This window comes from Jaculus jaculus, chromosome 5 (assembly GCF_020740685.1).
Source record: "Jaculus jaculus isolate mJacJac1 chromosome 5, mJacJac1.mat.Y.cur, whole genome shotgun sequence".
NCBI lineage: Eukaryota > Metazoa > Chordata > Mammalia > Rodentia > Dipodidae > Jaculus > Jaculus jaculus.
In genome coordinates this window covers 11,302,722-11,319,654 of record NC_059106.1, presented here as the reverse complement: position 1 = coordinate 11,319,654, position 16,933 = coordinate 11,302,722, and the positions used below count along the sequence as shown (strand labels likewise).

The 16,933-nt window shown below is 47.5% G+C and overlaps 1 protein-coding gene and 1 pseudogene across 1 annotated transcript in view; one reads left to right on the top strand and one right to left on the bottom strand.

Moving 5' to 3' along the window:
• LOC105944086 overlaps window positions 1-2,617 on the top strand; it is a 79,323-nt pseudogene extending 76,706 nt beyond the window's left edge.
• Slc35f3 (solute carrier family 35 member F3) overlaps window positions 1-16,933 on the bottom strand; it is a 256,842-nt gene that overhangs the window by 230,739 nt on the left and 9,170 nt on the right. The window lies entirely within an intron of this gene.

Below are 16,933 nucleotides of genomic sequence, written 5' to 3'. Positions count from 1 at the left end.
GCCCGGTCCAGTGCCAGTTTTGGCTACTCTCTAGCATGAGGGGAACTGTGACCTTCAGCTGCCCAAGCTTGGTGGTAATTTGAGTTAACTCCCAATCTCCTGTATTTGCCTCTGGAACATTGTCTATGTTCTTATGTGGCCCCTCATAGGAACTAATCAGCAGCCCCTGCCCTCCATGAAGCTCCCCACAGTGGAGAGACCCTGGGACGGGATTCGTGTATGCGTGGGCAGCAGCAGGGCACTGAGGAGTGGCCCACCACTTAAGACACCAAAAAATAGGAACTGGGAAGATGGCTCAGCAGCTAAGAGTGTCTGCTATGCAAGCCTGAGAATCTTAGTTTGATCCCCAGTACCCATGCAAAAAAAGCCAGGCATAGCCATGAATGTCAGAAGGGTGGAGACATGAGGATTGCTGGAGGTACCTGGTGAGCCAGTCTAACTAAAAGAAAAGATTGCTTCAGGTCCAGTGGGAGACTACACCAGGGGAATAAAGTGTCTTGATAGAAGAGGATACCTGATACCTTCCTCTGGTCTCTATACATGTGATCGTGGGGCACACGCACCTACACACCTGTAAATAAACACACAACACACACACACACATACACACAGAGGAAGAAGTCCCAGTGGGTAACAGTAAAATGTTGCTCTGGCTAGAAGGAGCCTTATCATGGGCTTTGCCCTCCCAGCTCTGACAGGACTCTGGGGCTCAGGGTCATGGACCATGTCACATCACAGTTGGAGAGAGTGCAGCCCGGCACACAATCCACTGTGGCTCTTCCAAAACACCAAGCCATTTGCTGTGGACATCACAACTGCATGTGCCTCATTTCCAGGTCTGCACAGGATGCTGGCATGAATTCATCACCACGGAGCCCCAGATACAACATTCCTGGGCTGGCCTTTCTTAGGGCAAGGCTCATGTCTACGGATGGTGCACAGGGCAGGGCCAGGCTCACCTCAAAAACACACATGCTACCTTGGAAAATCCCCCCAGCTCAGTGATTATCATCTGTATCATCACCTTAGCAACTGAGAAGTATGTCAGCTATACATGCTGGATGAAGCCATGCCTCCAGGCAGAACACACACAGAAAAAAATGCGTAGGGCAAAACACTAGCTCGCTATCTGGCCTTCTGCGAAGGCCCACCCAAAAGCCGGATCCATTTCACAAAGAGCTGACTGCACTGGAACCTCTCAAAAATCAACAACAACAACAACAAAGGTCCCACTGGACTGCATTTTGCAGGTGTAGCAAACTAGCACAAGGCACAGAAAAGTCCAGTTAATGTTAACTCTGTACACAGAAGTTCCAGAAAACCAATGTTTATTGCAACATTATTTACAGGAGAACAACTGGAAATAAAACCACTACATTTCCAGCAATAAGGGCATAGATCAGTTTACTGCGGTACAAGCATCTATAAGTCAAACATCTAAAACCGTATTGGGGACTGGCAATATGACAATGACTAACGTGCTTGCTGGGCAAGCAGAGGAGTCGGGGTTCAGATCCCCAGCACTCACGCCAGCCAGGAGCGGCAACATGTACCTGTAACCTTAGTGCTGGGGAAATGGAGACAAAGGATCCTTGGCCAGTCAGGCTCATCCAGCTAAAACTGTGAGTTCTAGGTGCACTCCTAACAGCCTTTGCGGGGACAAAAAGGCAGCCCCCATGTCTCAGGGTTGTCTTGCTGACCCAGGGCTTCAGGATGGTGGTCTTTGCAGCCAGTCTCGGTGACTCAGCCCACAGCAATATTTGCAGTAACAACCAAAAAAAAAAAAAAAAAAAAAAAAAAGTTTCACATCCCTTCTCATGAACCCAAACACAGAACATGGAAGGAGTTTATGGCATATGCCTGGGAAGCTGAGTTGGTTGTTCCTCAGAAACGTGTGGAATGCTCCATACATCTGGCCTGTACAGCTGGCACATTTGATGCCCATGTTCCTCCTGAAAGTGATGCTGGAATGTCATCCCTTTCAAAGGAAGGACTGGCCCAGAGAACTGAGTGATTAATGAGGAATGTAGCATCGCAGTTATCAATTAGAAAGATGAAAGAATGTGACACTAATTTTAAAATAAGACTTCCCTGAAGAAGCTAAGGATATTGAAGCTCACATTTGTCTAAACAACTCGGATCATGGCCGGCTTCATACCTTGGTAACTGAACATTGTTTTCCGGACATGGCCTGGGGTCTCAAATAGAAGACTGTCTGCTGGAGCTTCACAGACTCTCTAGAGCCTGCCCACGGGGTTCGGGTTCGCTGCTCAAGTCTTGTAAACCAGGGCAACCTGTATGGCCAGATCTCTGTCCGCCTGCACACGCAGCTGATTCAGACTTGGCCAGTTATGATCACTTTGGCTGGTTGATGTACGGACAGGAAGACATACCCAAGGGTGTCCTGGAGTATGTTGTGGTTGTAAAACACCTGACAAGCCCATATGGGGACTGGAGACTGCATGGCAAGATCATGCCCTCCTGGGGACCCCCTAAGCAGCCCATCCTGAAGACGGCGATGATTCCTGGCCCCCAGCTGAAAGCATGGGAGAACTACAAAGAAGCACAAAAGCTGTGGAAGCAAACTGGCTTCATCCTTTCTCTAATCATGGGGTGAGGACCAGAATTTGAAATAAAACACTGTCACAGTTTTAAATAAGTAAGAAGCAAGTAAGGTGGGGGGTGACTTAGGAAGATTCCTGTCACTGACCCCTGGCCTCATAAGCATGTTCACACAGGTGCATACACATCTCTCACATACATGCACCAATATACATACAAACCGACATGCACACATACCTCACGCACATACACATTTGTGAAAAGGAGTTAAGGACAGAGATTGCTTATATCATGTTAAAATTAAGCAAACGTACGATCCCATACTATATCAATTATAGGCTATATCAAAAAGACTGTAAGGAAATGCATGAAAATCAAATGATAACAGCAGCTTTCTGTATGGTGGAAATATAGATGATTTTAACATTTTCACATATTCATTTCTATATTGAACAAAGTTGCTACAATGATCACCTCTCTTATAATGAGAGAATGAATGAACAAATGAGCTAAAGAATGGTCCTGGAGAATCTTATAACTAACCCATCTGTGCACTTACTGAGGCTCGTCCTTGTGCATCTTGACTGAAACCTGCCAGAGTCCATTCCAAACACCCCTCCCCCGGTCACCGCCGTTTACCCCCTTGTTCTGAGAGAAGACACTGCCTTCTCCATCCAGACAAGCACACCCGAGAGTCCCGGGAAAGCGACGCTTGCACACATGTACACCAAGCGGGTCTCCACACACGCTGAGAGGGGGACCGGCCGGCCAGAAGTGGAGGTCACGGGGCAGTCACTGTGGCGCACCTACAGAGCGAGGCCCGCCTGACCCCTTAGGAGTCCCTTAGAATGGGGCCTCCAGTGGGGGAGACCTGGGTGGGCCCCACGCTTTTGCCTTTCTAGCATGTGGGGTGTTGGATCTTGGGGAGAGTGAGGAGAAGACAGGAGACCCTTGGGGTGGTGTGAAGTGCTTGAGGAAGGACAGTGGCATCAGAGACAGCAATACTGAACTGGAAAGTGGAGAAGGAAGGAAGGAAGGGGATTTACAAGCCAAGCTCTTTTCCTCACTGTTCTCAGGACCCACACCTGTGCAGGCGTTGGAAGGGTCCCTGTAGGCAGTCTGTGTCCTCCTTTTGTACCCTCCTCCATGGCTGAGACAGAACCAGACATCCTGCAGACAGTCCCAGGGTGTCTGAAGGAAGTCTTGAGGCAGCATCCTTGTCTCACAAGTAGCCCTGGGGAACCCATATCCAGGCAGTCGTGTTTCTGAGCCACCTGCCAGATGCACTCCATCCTGAGAAAGCATGCTCACTGCTTGAAGCTGTCTGGGCTCGGCCAGACCTCAGCTGCGCGGTAGCGCACAGACTCCCAATTATCTCCAGTCAAGGGACCCTTGCCAGGAAGCAAGTGATGCTTAGAGGTCATGGTGAAACCCATTTCCATATGTGTCTTACACTGGCAACTCCCAGGGAACACTGGGAAAGGGGCTCTATACTGATTTATGTTATTTATGTTCCTCTTTGCTGTGACCGCATTCATGACAAGAAGCAGTTTAAGGGAGTGCCATGGCTAATTTCGTTGTCAACTTGACAGCATTGAGAATCACGATGGAAACAAAGCTGTGGGCATGCCGGTGAGTGAGCCTCTAGACTTGGCTCACTGAGGTGGGAAGACCCACCCTCACGTGGAAGGCAGCACTCCATGGGCTGAGTTCCGGGGCTGGACACGCAGGAGAACGTGAGCCCAGCCCGAGGACTCAGCCCTGTCTGCTTCCTGGCTGAGGACTGAAAGTGACCAGGCACCTTCTGCTCCTGTCATTTCAGTGTGTCTTTCTCGCCATGATGGACTGTCCTCTCTGGAACTGCAAGCCAAAACAAACCCTTTGTTACTTATCTTGCTTTTTCTTCAGGTATTTTGTCTCAGTAACTAATAAAGGAAGGGAGTTCATCACGGCCTGGAAAGCATGTCTCCTGTAGTCATCACTTGGAAACAGTCCCCCTCCCACCAGGAGAGACAGAGAGAGACAGAGAGAGAGAGAGAGAGAGAGAGAGAGAGAGAGAGAGAGAGAGAGAGAGAGAGGCTCAGAAAGTTACAAGATTCACAAGGCCCCACTCCAAGGTTAACTAAGCAGTACACCACACTGGGGAGAGGAGGAGGCTCTACTCAGATGAGCTGTGCAGACAGTGCCAAGGATGCAGCTGTCATGAGCTATCACCTGCACTGGGATGGACTTTTCAGTAATGCAGCTACCTTTAAGTCGCCCATATTCCTGTAAGTAACCTCAGTAAACTCATCAGCTCACCAAGCTTGTCTTGAATAGAATAATTTCTTTGAGTGTTGTGGGTGTACTATCTGGGATGAAAAGATGTCTGTTCTAGTCTTCCCAGGAAGCCACACAACAGCATGGTGGTGAGAGTGGCTCCCGACAATGACAGCAGAAGGATGAGGCTGCTCGTTCACACTCCTGTGGATCAGCAACCTGAGGGGACAGGAAGTGGGCGGGGCTGTAAGTCTGAAGGCTGATTCCTCAGCTGGACAGTTGCCTCCTGAAGGTTCTCCCAAAACAGCACTGCCAGCTGGAGACCAGGTGTTCCAGCACACGACTTAACAAGACATTTGGCATTCCTATAAATCTATCTTCCATAAAAATACAAAAAAAAAAAAAAAAACAATTAGGACACAGGGGTGGGACTTATAATAAAGGAGACCCAGTAGTGAATAAAAGAAGTGATCTAGTCCAAGATAGAAGGCTGAGGGCTGACATCTCCTGACAGCTGAACATGCTGCAGCGGGATGGGGTGTACTCCATTATCAACGAGCTGTTGGGTATCAGAAGAAGAATTTCTGTCTAACAGGCTTAAGGCCAAATGATCTGTGAGGTCTTTTTCAAATACAAAATCTGTGTTTTTAAGTGACAGGGGAGTTATCTGCCTAGGAGCGGGGAGCCCTGCTTTGTCCTGGAAAATACAGACAATAGAGATGGTTATTTATTTGCCTCAGTTGAAAGCCAAAGAGAGTCTCTCACTTTCTCACCTCCTGGCACGGTGAAGGACTGAAGAGGGCTCATACTCCTGCAAGATGGAAGGACAGGTCATCTTTGTGGAAGGAAAGAGGGCTGAGGGCACAGTGAGAGGTCTGTCTACCTGGTGAATTGTCACACAGACAAAAATGCAACTCAGAGACATAGGGGCTCATGATTGTGATCTAAATTATTTTTGAGGCAAACCCAACAGATTTATTTTTTATGTGTGTGTGTGTGTGTGTGTGTGTGTGAGAGAGAGAGAGAGAGAGAGAAAGAGAGAAAGAGAGAGAGAGAGAATTGGCATGCCAGGGCCTCTAGCCACTGCAATCAAACTCCAGATGCAAGTGCTCCCTTTTGCACATTTGTGACCTTGCACACTTGTATTACTGTGCATCTGGCTTACGTGGGACGTGGAGAGTCGAACATGAGTCCATAAGCTTCACAGGGAAGCGCCTTAACCACTAAGCCATCTCTCCAGCCCTGTGATCTAGATTTTGATAATTCTGTTGAGACCCCAGTCCTAGTGATGACACTTGAGGAGGCAAAAAACTGGAAAAGCACAGGCCCTGAAGAGAAACAGACTCTATCTTGTCTCTGACAAGATGTTACCAACACACATGACAAGGTACACATAGAAATGGGAGTTTTTCAATGCAGGTCTCATCTCAGCAATTAAAATCAGAATATTTAGAGGGAGACTGGCACTGGTAATTTTGAAACTCCCTGGTGGTGTCAAGGTGCATCCAGAGTTAAGTACCATGGTGCAAGCCTCAGTGCTTCCATCAACCAAGCGATCTTGGGGAGGTCCTTTACCCTCTCTGGGAACCAGCTGCAACTCTGAACATGAGAAAGACTCAGTCCAAGATCTCCTGCAGCAACAAATGTTCTATTTCTCAGTGAAACTCCTGAGGCTTGTCCCCACTTCTACCCTTGCAGTCTTAAAACCTGACTGATGTTCACAAGACTCAACCAGGATCAAATCATAGAATTCCATTTGTTTCCCATTGTGCCTTCTTATTTAAATTTTTTTTTCCTTCTTTAATATTGCTGGGTGGCTAACCCTCCCTATTCCTTCTTCCCCTGGGCTTGGAGGAAATGAAAAGGCCACTGGGGAGAGATTTTCATTCTGCATACTTATTGTTTCCCTTTCTGTGGTAGCTGTGGTTAAAGGCAAAAAGTCATTAAGTATTTTGAAATATCTGGCTGTCAAAGTATTCATTCCTGGAGCTGCAGATAAGACTAAGCTGCCTTCTTAAAACACACACACACACACACACATATACACACACACACACAGAGAGAGAGAGAGAGAAATCAGTGCTTGGTGACTTCTTTGTGTGTGTGTGTGTGTGTGTGTGTGTGTGTGTGTGTGTGTGCAGGTCAGAGGCTGACATCAGATGTCTCTATCAGTCTCTCTCCACTTTATTCACAGGGCTTCTCACTGGAGCCCTCAGCTTGCTGATTCAGCTAGTCTAGTTAGTCGTCAGCTTACTCTGGGGGTTCCCTGTCTTTGTCTCCCCAGCAAAGTGAGGTGGGAGGCGGCCACACCCACCCACCATTTACATGGCTGCTGGAATCCGAACTCCGGCCTTCACATGTGTGCGGCAGGCGCTGTACCACTGGGGCCGTCTCCCCAGCGCCAGGGAGCAGTTCCGACGACACAGTCCTACTGCACAGCGCAAGGATGAGTTCTGTGACGAGAAAATGAGAACGTGCTGTACAGGCAGTCACGCGTGGGGATGCCGTCAGGACGCACTCAGTCAGCTACCAGAACGTGTCCTGTTTCATGATGGCCTCTGGGGACAACAGGCAAGTGGAAAGTTAATCATTCCCCTTGGGCAATCAAAGGCTTGGCTCACTATTCTGCTCTTTCCTATGGTACCCAATCATATCCACAGCTCAAGAAGAAAAGGAAATAATATAAACAGTTGATTGAAATGTTTTTCTATTTTCTTCCATGGAAAAAGGGTAAGTTTGGGGCAGCAGCTCACATGATTTTTTAGGATTCAAAGGTCAAGTACAACTTGAGCAGAGTGGAAGGAATTTGCTTGTATTTTTCTTATTTTGTACTTTGTGACTTGGGGCTAACCTTTAGCTCTCCTCTAGAGTATCACAAGGTGATCTCACGCTGGGTCCAGACTAGCGACACAGAATAGGAGCAAGGTAGCCTCTTCGGGTCAGTAGTCAGCTAGCGCCTGACCCACAGAAACATGGGTGCCACCCTGCCTTCCCTGGCAGGACTAGAACTCCCATCGGATTCAGTCTCATCCAAGATGGCCGCCAGCAACAGCTCCTGCACCAGCTTCCAGGTTCTTCCTCAACCTTTCTTGGGCTCAGTAGCTGTGGGCTGGCACCTTCTGAGACAGCCTCCTGAGCCTACCTGCCAATCGGGTGCCTCCCTTGCACACCTGATACAACCTGGAATAGTGTTGATGCTTTCATTTTCATGGTTGTGTGTGTGTGTGTCCCCAATGTGTGCATGTGCATGCACATGGGCGAACATGCTTGTGTATTGCCCATGCATGTGAAAGCCAGAGACTGAAATCAGGGGTCTTCCTTAGTCTCTCCCCACCTTCTTGATTGAGACAGCCTCTTGCTTGAACCCAGAGCTAACTGATCTGGTGAGTCTAGATAGTCAGCTTGCCCCCGTGACCCCCTGCCTCTGCCTCCTGAGTGGGTGGGATTGCAAGTGGGCCATCACCGCTGCCTGCTATTGCATGGGTGTTGAAAATGGAAACTCAGGTCTTCACACTTCCTAGGATGCGCTCTGCTGATTGCGCCCCCTCTCCGACCCCATGGCTTCTTACAGTTCTTATGCCTTGTCTTCCCTTTGAGGCCTATCACCATTACCTTATTTTAGGCCATTATGGTCATTTTCACATCTGGATATCATTGTAGGCTTTCAGCTTATCTCATAGGCTCTGATAATTTCCTGCTTTTGATCTCATTTTTTCCCCCAAACAATCACCATATTCACTTCCAGTTTCTTTCTTCACATTGCTTCAGTGGTCAAAGCAGCTTCATGGTGATCCATCATTCACAGGCTGAGGTCAAAGTCATCCATTCGGATCTAAGCCTCCAATTTGAAAGATGGTGACAGAAAGCCAATATTCTTCCCTTATCTTCTTTTTTTTTTTTTTTTTTTTTTTTTTTGGTTTTTCAAAGTAGGGTCTCATTCTAGTTCAGGCTGACCTGGAATTCACTATGGAGTCTCAGGGTGGCCTCGAACTCACAGGGATCCTCCTACCTCTGCCTCCCAAGTGCTGGGATTAAAGGTGTGTGCCACCATGCCTAGCTCCCTTATCTTCTTGGAAGCCATCCAAAAGCAAAACAAAGAAGAGAAACTCCATTTTTGGTGAAACATAAAGAGTTAAAAAGTTCAATTACCAAACAAACAATTGGAGAGTCCAAACAACCAATGCTAAATGAACATGGTGCCCTTGAGAAGGGGTGGTTGGTGGGGGGGGCAGCAGAGTAGAGCACATGGGCACATCCCAGACCATAATATGCGAGTGCTTTCTTCACTCTGGCAGAGGGCGGCCCTCCCGATGCCGCAGAAGGGAGCATCTTGATGGGGGCCCCATGGGGAGGACTGTGTGTGAACAGGGAGCACATGGGAGGGGTCTCTACCCAGAAGGAGCACACAGAATGGACTCCATTGATCCCCACAGACAGCGAGCACGTGGGAAGACGTCTGTGTAGAGATGGGGAGCGTGCAGCAGGCAGTCTGTGCACCCAAGGCTGTCAGTCCCTGTAGCAGTGGCTAGGAGAGACTTCGCTGTGAAACTCACACCACTTTCCAGGTTGGCCAGGTAGAAATAGAAAGGGTCGCCCCTGAGCAGCTCCCGGGCTCTTCCCACACAGCTTTGCTTTCCAGCAAGCCACACACGGGCTTTGCATGCTGACCTCAGAGCCAGGGGTGTGCCTGACTCTTCAGTATTATGTCAAGATAAACCACGGGGCTGAGGAGATGGCTCAGCAGTTAAAGGTGCTGGCTTGTAAAGCCTGCCAACCTGGTTTCAATTCCCCAGCAACCCACATAAAGCTGGATGGGCATTCGTTTGCAGTGGCAAGAGACTCTGGCACGTACACACACACACACACACACACACACACACACACACACACACAGTGTGAGCTAAGAACATTGTTCCAGGTCACATGCATCAAAGCCTGGAGTGAACTAAGCTGATGCCAAGAGCTTTCCTTCCATATAAAACCCAGTAAAGCTTAGAAATAGATAAAGCAAGTATTCAACTCGAGTACATGGGGGGAAAAAAAGATTGTGGAGGAAACACTAAAGAAAAAAAAAAAAAGAATGGGAACATTAAAATTGAAGCTTTATTTTAACAAAACTTCAATGATTTTATTTTATTTTTACAAATAGTTTTATTTATTTATTTTAGAAATAGAGACAGACAGAAACAGGCCGACAGAAAGACAGAGAGTGAGTATTGATGCACCAGGGCCTCCTGCCACTGCAAATGAATTCTAGATGCATGCACCACTTTGTGTATCTGGCATTTTGTGTGTACTGGGAAATTGAACTCAGGCCATCAGGCTTTACAAGTAAGCCCCTTTAACCACTGAGCCATCTCTCCATCCCCTGATTTTATTTTTGGGAAAAGTCTAATTCTGTAGTCTGGGCTGGACTAAAACTTTTTGCCTCAAACTTGTGGCAAAAGTCCTGCCTCAGCCTCTTAAGTGCTGATGTTACAGGCATGAGCCACCAAGCCTGGCTGAAAACTTCAATATGTGATACAATTTCATCACAATATACTTGTGTCTAGAGGTAAAGGAATTAGTTGTCACCTCAAATTCAATTTTTACCACTTCTTCAAGGTTCATCTGCACTTCCGTCTCCTCATTCACAGTTGTCACACTGGCTGAGACCTGTGAGTCAGTCCAAGCAGACCCATGGCTTCCTTGCTCCAGAGCCCTCCACCGTCTCTACAGCAACACACATGTCCTCAATGCAGCACTGATGCAATCACTCTCTGTCCTTGCTTTAGACACTTTGGTGACTCAGACATCCTTACGCATCCACACTGTGTATCAGGGATGTAACCTCATGTTAGAAACAGTTAGAAATGCAAACTTAGTACAGATAATGCTCAGAAAAGTCCACAGAAACCCGCTGCCACTTAAGTGAACATCAAAAATAGACGGGCTCACAGAAGAAGCAAGGAGACGCTGGTGGCTGGGGCTGGAGGAGGGAGACATGGGAGAGGTTTTTCTGGGGGGGGGGAGATGGCTTCAGTCATGCGGGATGGGATGGACTGGTCTACAGAGCTGTGGTTCAGTGTGGTGCCTATGAGAGAAAATACTGCATTTGACTTTAAAAATAGGGGGGATACGGAAAGGGGGGATCCAGATATGGTGACTGACACCTATAATTCCAGCACTTAGAAGTCTGAGGCAGGAGGTTTGTCATGAGTTGAGGGCCAGGCTGGGGTAAAAAAAAAACTCATAGAGGATAGTTCTCATATTAAAAGCCTTTACATGGCTGGAGAGATGGTTGAGGGGCTAAGGCGCTTGCCTGAAAAGCCTAATGACCCAGATTTGATTTCCCAGTACCCACGTAAAGTCAAATGCAGAAAGTGGCCCATGCATCTGGAGATCATTTGCAACAACTAGAGGTCCTGGCACATTTTATCTTTCTCTTTCTCTCTCTCTTTTTCTTTCTTTCTTTCCTTGGAAATAAATAAATAAAATGTAAAAATTTTGAAGTCTTTACCATGGAAAACCCAAGAACAATAAAACAAGAGACACAAGGAAATTATTGGAGACTGTGAGCATGGCCATTTCCTCATTGTGGCGACCCTTCCACAGATGCACGCATCTGTCCAAACTCATCAACTTGTAAACGTTAAGCATATGCTATGTCTCAATGAAGTCATTTAAAAAAGCCTCAGGAAGATTTTGAGTTTTAGGCCAGTGTGGGCTACACAGAAATGCCAAGAAAAGGGGCTGGAGAGATGGCTCAGCGGCTCAAGGCACTTGTTAGCAAAGCCTGCTGGCGTGAATTCAATTCAATGACACAGGTTCTGTGTTACTTGGACATGAAGTGCTGTTCACTCAATTTCATGATCTGAGAACTAACTATCACTTGCAAGTCCTAGAATCCAGAAAATCTGGAAGAGTATAAAGATCAGAAGGGTGGACTTGCTCAGGATAATGGAGAGTGGGTACTCTCACATCCAGCAATCCACCTGACAGTCATCCCAAGCAGCCTGACAGCCCTCACCTTCTGCAGCTGTCTGAGTTCAACGGTGCCAGCCCAGACTGCTTTCTTTCTTTCTTTTTATTTGTTTATTGATAATGTCCATAGCTGTAAACAATATCCTGTGGTAATGTCCTCCCTCCTCCCCACTTTCCCCTTTGAAAGTCCACTCTCCATCATATCCCCTTCCCCTCTCAATCAGTCATTCTTTTATTTTGACGTCACGATCTTTTCCTCCTCTTATGAGGGTCATGGGTGGGCAGTGTCAGCACTGGGAGGTCACCCATCCTGCTTTCTTGTTTCTCTTCGTTCCTCTCATCTGCAACATGGTCTCTTTTACTTTTCCTTTTAGAAATTTTTCCTATTTGGGGGCTGGAGAGATGGCTTAGTGGTTAAGTGAAATCAGGGGAAGAGATTGAGTAAAGGAAAGGTGGAGGGAGGGCTAATCAAAATCTAAGAGTATGCAAATAAATCATATGGAATCCTCTGGTTTTGGACAATGGAACACTCAGGAGCCATACATCATTGTTGGAAAATTTTCAGTGCCAGGGATTGGATACCTCCAGTGAGTCGTTGGCCAGGGAGGTCCCTGATGCCCCCAAAACATTATAGGCCATTGTCGAGGCCCTTGGTTTCCCACCAGGAATAGATGGTAAGACCCTATTGCTGAAGACTTCACATACTTGGGCTGCAAGGTCACTGAGAAATCCTGCTGGAACTGAACTTATAACCTCCTCCATGTAGACCAGCTGACAGAAAGCTAAAAGAAGCCATTCTACATGTAGTTCAATGGGAGAAAGGAATAGTACCAGTGAAGCTACACAACAGTGGACACTACAAGCCTTATAATTGGCCAGCCAGGCCAAATGAGCCAATGGGTGCAACAGTGGCACATCTGTCATGGTGGAAACCAACTGCCCTCCAATTGGACTGGAGGCCCGCTCCATGGGGGGAAACACATCCCTGATACTGAAAACTTAAAACAGGGGCAGTCATGAGCCCTAGGGGTGTAACATTTGCTGATGTCTGGAAAAATGTATATAGTATGCTTATCAAACTGCCCAGTAAGGACTTCTCTTAATATTTATATCCTTATATTAATGCTACTCTCACTTTGGGTAGAGAATCTTCTCTTTTCAGATGGCAGTGACCTTGAGATGACTCAGAAGGTATCATAGTGCTGGAAAGAAGTGGCTGGAGTACTGAGTAACATCTCAATCACACCTTCCAAGGCTCAGGGTCTAATGCAGAAGAGGTGGCGGGAAGAATGTAAGAGCCAAAGGAAGGGTAGGACTCTGTACAATGTGCTCCCTCCAGACATAAAATGGCCTGGATATCCATGACCTCATAGTGCCTGACACTACCTACACAAGACCATCATAAGAGGAGGAAAAGACCATGACATGAAAATAAAAGAGAGACTGATTGAGATGGGGAGGGGATATGCTGGAGAATGGAATTTCAAAGGGGAAAGTGGGGGGGGGGGAGGGGAGGGAGGGTATTACCATGGGATACTTTTATAATCATGGAAAATGTTAATAAAAATTGAGAAAAAAAAAGACAGAAAGAAAAATAAAATCCTACTTGGGGGCTGGAGAGATGGCTTAGTGGTTAAGATGCTTGCCTGCAAAGCCAAAAGATCCCGGTTTGATTCTCCAGGACCCACGTGAGCCAGATGCACAAGAGGACACACGCACCTGGAGTTCATTTGCAGTGGCTGGAGGCCCTGGCGTGCCCATTCCCCCACACACATGCCTCTTTCTCTCTCTCAAATAAATCAATAAAATGTTTTTTAAATTTTTCCTATTTTTAACTTTTATTATTTAATTTAATTTTCCTGTTTTATTACACTTTCCCTCATTTTCCTAGATGAACTTATTTGTGTTGATGCAGCCACCTTTTCATTTTTTTTGCCTTTTGCACGCATGTGGTGTGCATGCATGTGCGTATTCATGTTCATTTATGTGCAGTGGCACATGTGTGAGCACATGCATGTGTGTGGAAGCCAGATATTGATGTCAAGTATCTTCCTTAGTTACTCTCCACCTTATTATTATTTCTTTATGAGACAGGATCTCTCACTGACTGGGCTAGACTAGCTAGTCAGCAAGCCCTAAGGAGCCCGTCATCTCTGCCTTCACAGAGCTGGAATCACAGGCTCCTGTCACCACACCCAGCGATTTTCATGGGTGCTGCGGATCCACACTCAGGCCCTCATCTTCAGAGCCTTTCTGTTTCTGGCCAATGACCACACTTGCCTCGGGAACGACGGCTCTGCCCGTTTTCCAGCCCTGAAACTCCCACTGTGCTGCCTCTCGACAGCTCAGCAGTGGATACTGTTGGATTTGACTCTCAGCATAGCTTCCAACCACCTGTGCCAAGGGCACAAGGCTCCTCTACCCTCCACCTCCTGGAATGAGAATGCTCACGTGACCCCGATTCAGCCAATAGGATCTTTTCAAATGTGGAGCGAGGAGTGGGAAGACAAAGGGACCAATCTGAGTAGAGGCAGGTCAGTCCCAGCCCTCTTCAGTGGTAGGAACTTTCCTGTGTTCTCGGCCTCCCAGTGCCTGTGGCCCAGCACCAAGCCATGGTCTGTCTCCCATTGTTCCTGTGAGCCTTTAGTGTTCTTCTAGAAATTTCTCTCTCTCTCTCTCTCTCTCTCTCTCTCTCTCTCTGTCTCTCTCTCTGTGTGTGTGTGTGTGTGTGTGTGTGTGTGTGTGTGTGTGCTTAAGATTGGCAGGTTGAGTGTCTGTTACTTGCCATCAAAGGCCTCAACTCAACAACAACACAATGTCATTGACTTGCTGCACCTGCCTCCTGTGCCCTATAATTTGATATCTGTGGTCAATCAGATGTCTCTTCTGAATTCTGAAAACCATTTCAAACTGGTCAGTGAATACAGCTACCTCGATCTCTCACCTCCTGCACTAGCCACATGCCATCATCTCTGGGTCCCTTGCCTCACCCTCACCATCTTCATCTCCTACCTTCTGCTTCCCAGCCCAGCCTTAGCTGTAAGATTCATTTTCTTCACCTACATTATAACATGAGCTGGGCAATGCTTTGCTTCAGAGTGGATTTTCCAGTGAAAACTCAAGAGCATCATTTCCCCTCTCCAAACTCTTCAAAGATTCTTCTTTACCTTCCTGAGAGAATCTCAAACTTGTTCTTTCAAAATGTTACATGATTCCCAGGGAGCACTCCAAGGCTAAAATAAACAACAAATGTCTTGTTGTTCACAAGAAAAGTCCCACTTTTCATCACATTGGGTGAGCATTAACAGATGGGGTATCTCTGGTGTATGTGTGTGTTCAAGTGTGTGCAGGCATGTGTTGTGTGTGTGCTTGCACATCCATATGTGTTTGTGTGTGCACATGGAGGATGAGGAGCAACATTCCTGCCATCCTTAGATGATGCCCATTTTCCTTGGCTTGGAATTCTCCAGCTAGAGTAGACTGGCTGGCCAGCAGACAGCAGGAATGCTCCTGTCTCCACCTCCCAGCGCTGGGATTGTGAGCAAGATCCTCATATCTGACTTCTTACATGTGTTCCAGGAGTTGAATCTAGGTCTTCATGCTTGCATGGCAAGTATTTCACCCACTTAACTATCTCATCAGCCCCCAAGAACCTACAAAAAAATTTATTTGTTTATCATAGAGGGAGAGAGACAGATGGGCACACCAGGATCTCTAGCTACTGCAAATGAACTCCAGAGGCATGTGCCACCACATGCATCTGGCTTGCATGGGATCTGGAGAATTGAACCTAGGTCCTTAGGATTCACAGACAAGTGCCCTTAGCCATTATGCCATCTCTCCAGCCCTGAGAATCTTACCCTTTTAAACAAAGGGAACCAGTAACTGATCAATCCACTCTGAGACCAAAATATTGTCTCTAGTTGAATCCCGGCATGGTGTCCTCACTATCTACGCCTTTGTTTCTCTGCCCACAAACAGCAAACATATTTCTCCACACAGCTCACCACCAGGTAAGTACTACTGACGGTTTGGGGCTGGAAAGGGAAACTGGAAATTCTGAATGGACTCTGGTAGGGGCACCGAGCAGGACTGACTGCAGGAAGCCCCTTGTGACTTCTTTCTTACCACCAGTCTGTCTTCTTCAGGGCTCAGCAACAAGAGAAAACTTCTTGGAGACCATTCCAGCCAGTGATATACCCTAACCCTGGATTGAGTGGGAAACACACTGTCTGCTTATTACATCCACACTTAGCCAGAAAGCTGGGAGACGTGTGTGAACAGTGACAGCCCTCCTCCCCCAGCCAGCACTGTTGCTGGTTTCCTGTCACACGTAGGCAGGACCACTGTACTTTTCTTGTTGCTGTGACAAAATTCCTGGCAAAGGCAGTACAAATTAAGGAGGGCGGGCTTACTTTGGCTCACAGTTCAAAGCAGTCCATCGTGGTGGGGAAATCATGGCGGTAGGAGTGAAACAGCTGGTCCTATTGTATTCACAGTTGAGGCAGCGACAGACAGATGCTGGGGCTCAGCTCCCTTTCTTCTTGTTTGTAGCTATGGCTCCCCTAAAGCAACTCAAACACCTCCCCCTAGAAACTGAACAGGCTCTTGGACTCCAGAGGCCTGTGGACCAGAGATCCAAGATTGTACAAGATGGCCACTTTATTATCACTTCCTACCTCCTCATCAGGCTCAAGGGACCATGTCGGCCAAGCCACCTCTCCCTACATCAAGGAGCCTTGTCAGCCTGGAAGTCAGGGGGAATCTAGAGCATGACCCTGGGATCTGATTCAAATGGCCCCAGACCACTCACTGCCAGTGAGGAGCGGAATTCCCTGTGCACGGTCCTCCCTCTGCTCAGACTTCCGTGTGCTGTGCTCAGCACAAGGCAGAGATGGCGCCCGAGAACGCATGGAGAGAAGTGGGGAGGTGGAGGAGGACCTGTGAGACCATGGTCTCCTGTGCCCATCCTCAGCTGCAGTGCCAGTCACCTGCACCCTTGGATCTCAGTTGTCTGACACGTAGGAAGTGACTCAGGAGGTAACAAAGCAAGGATTTGCTGAGCAAAACTCCAGACCTCTGCACTGCCAGTGTGGCGGAGGTAGCAGGATGTCAGGTTTCTGTGAACACGTACACACTGACGAAATGA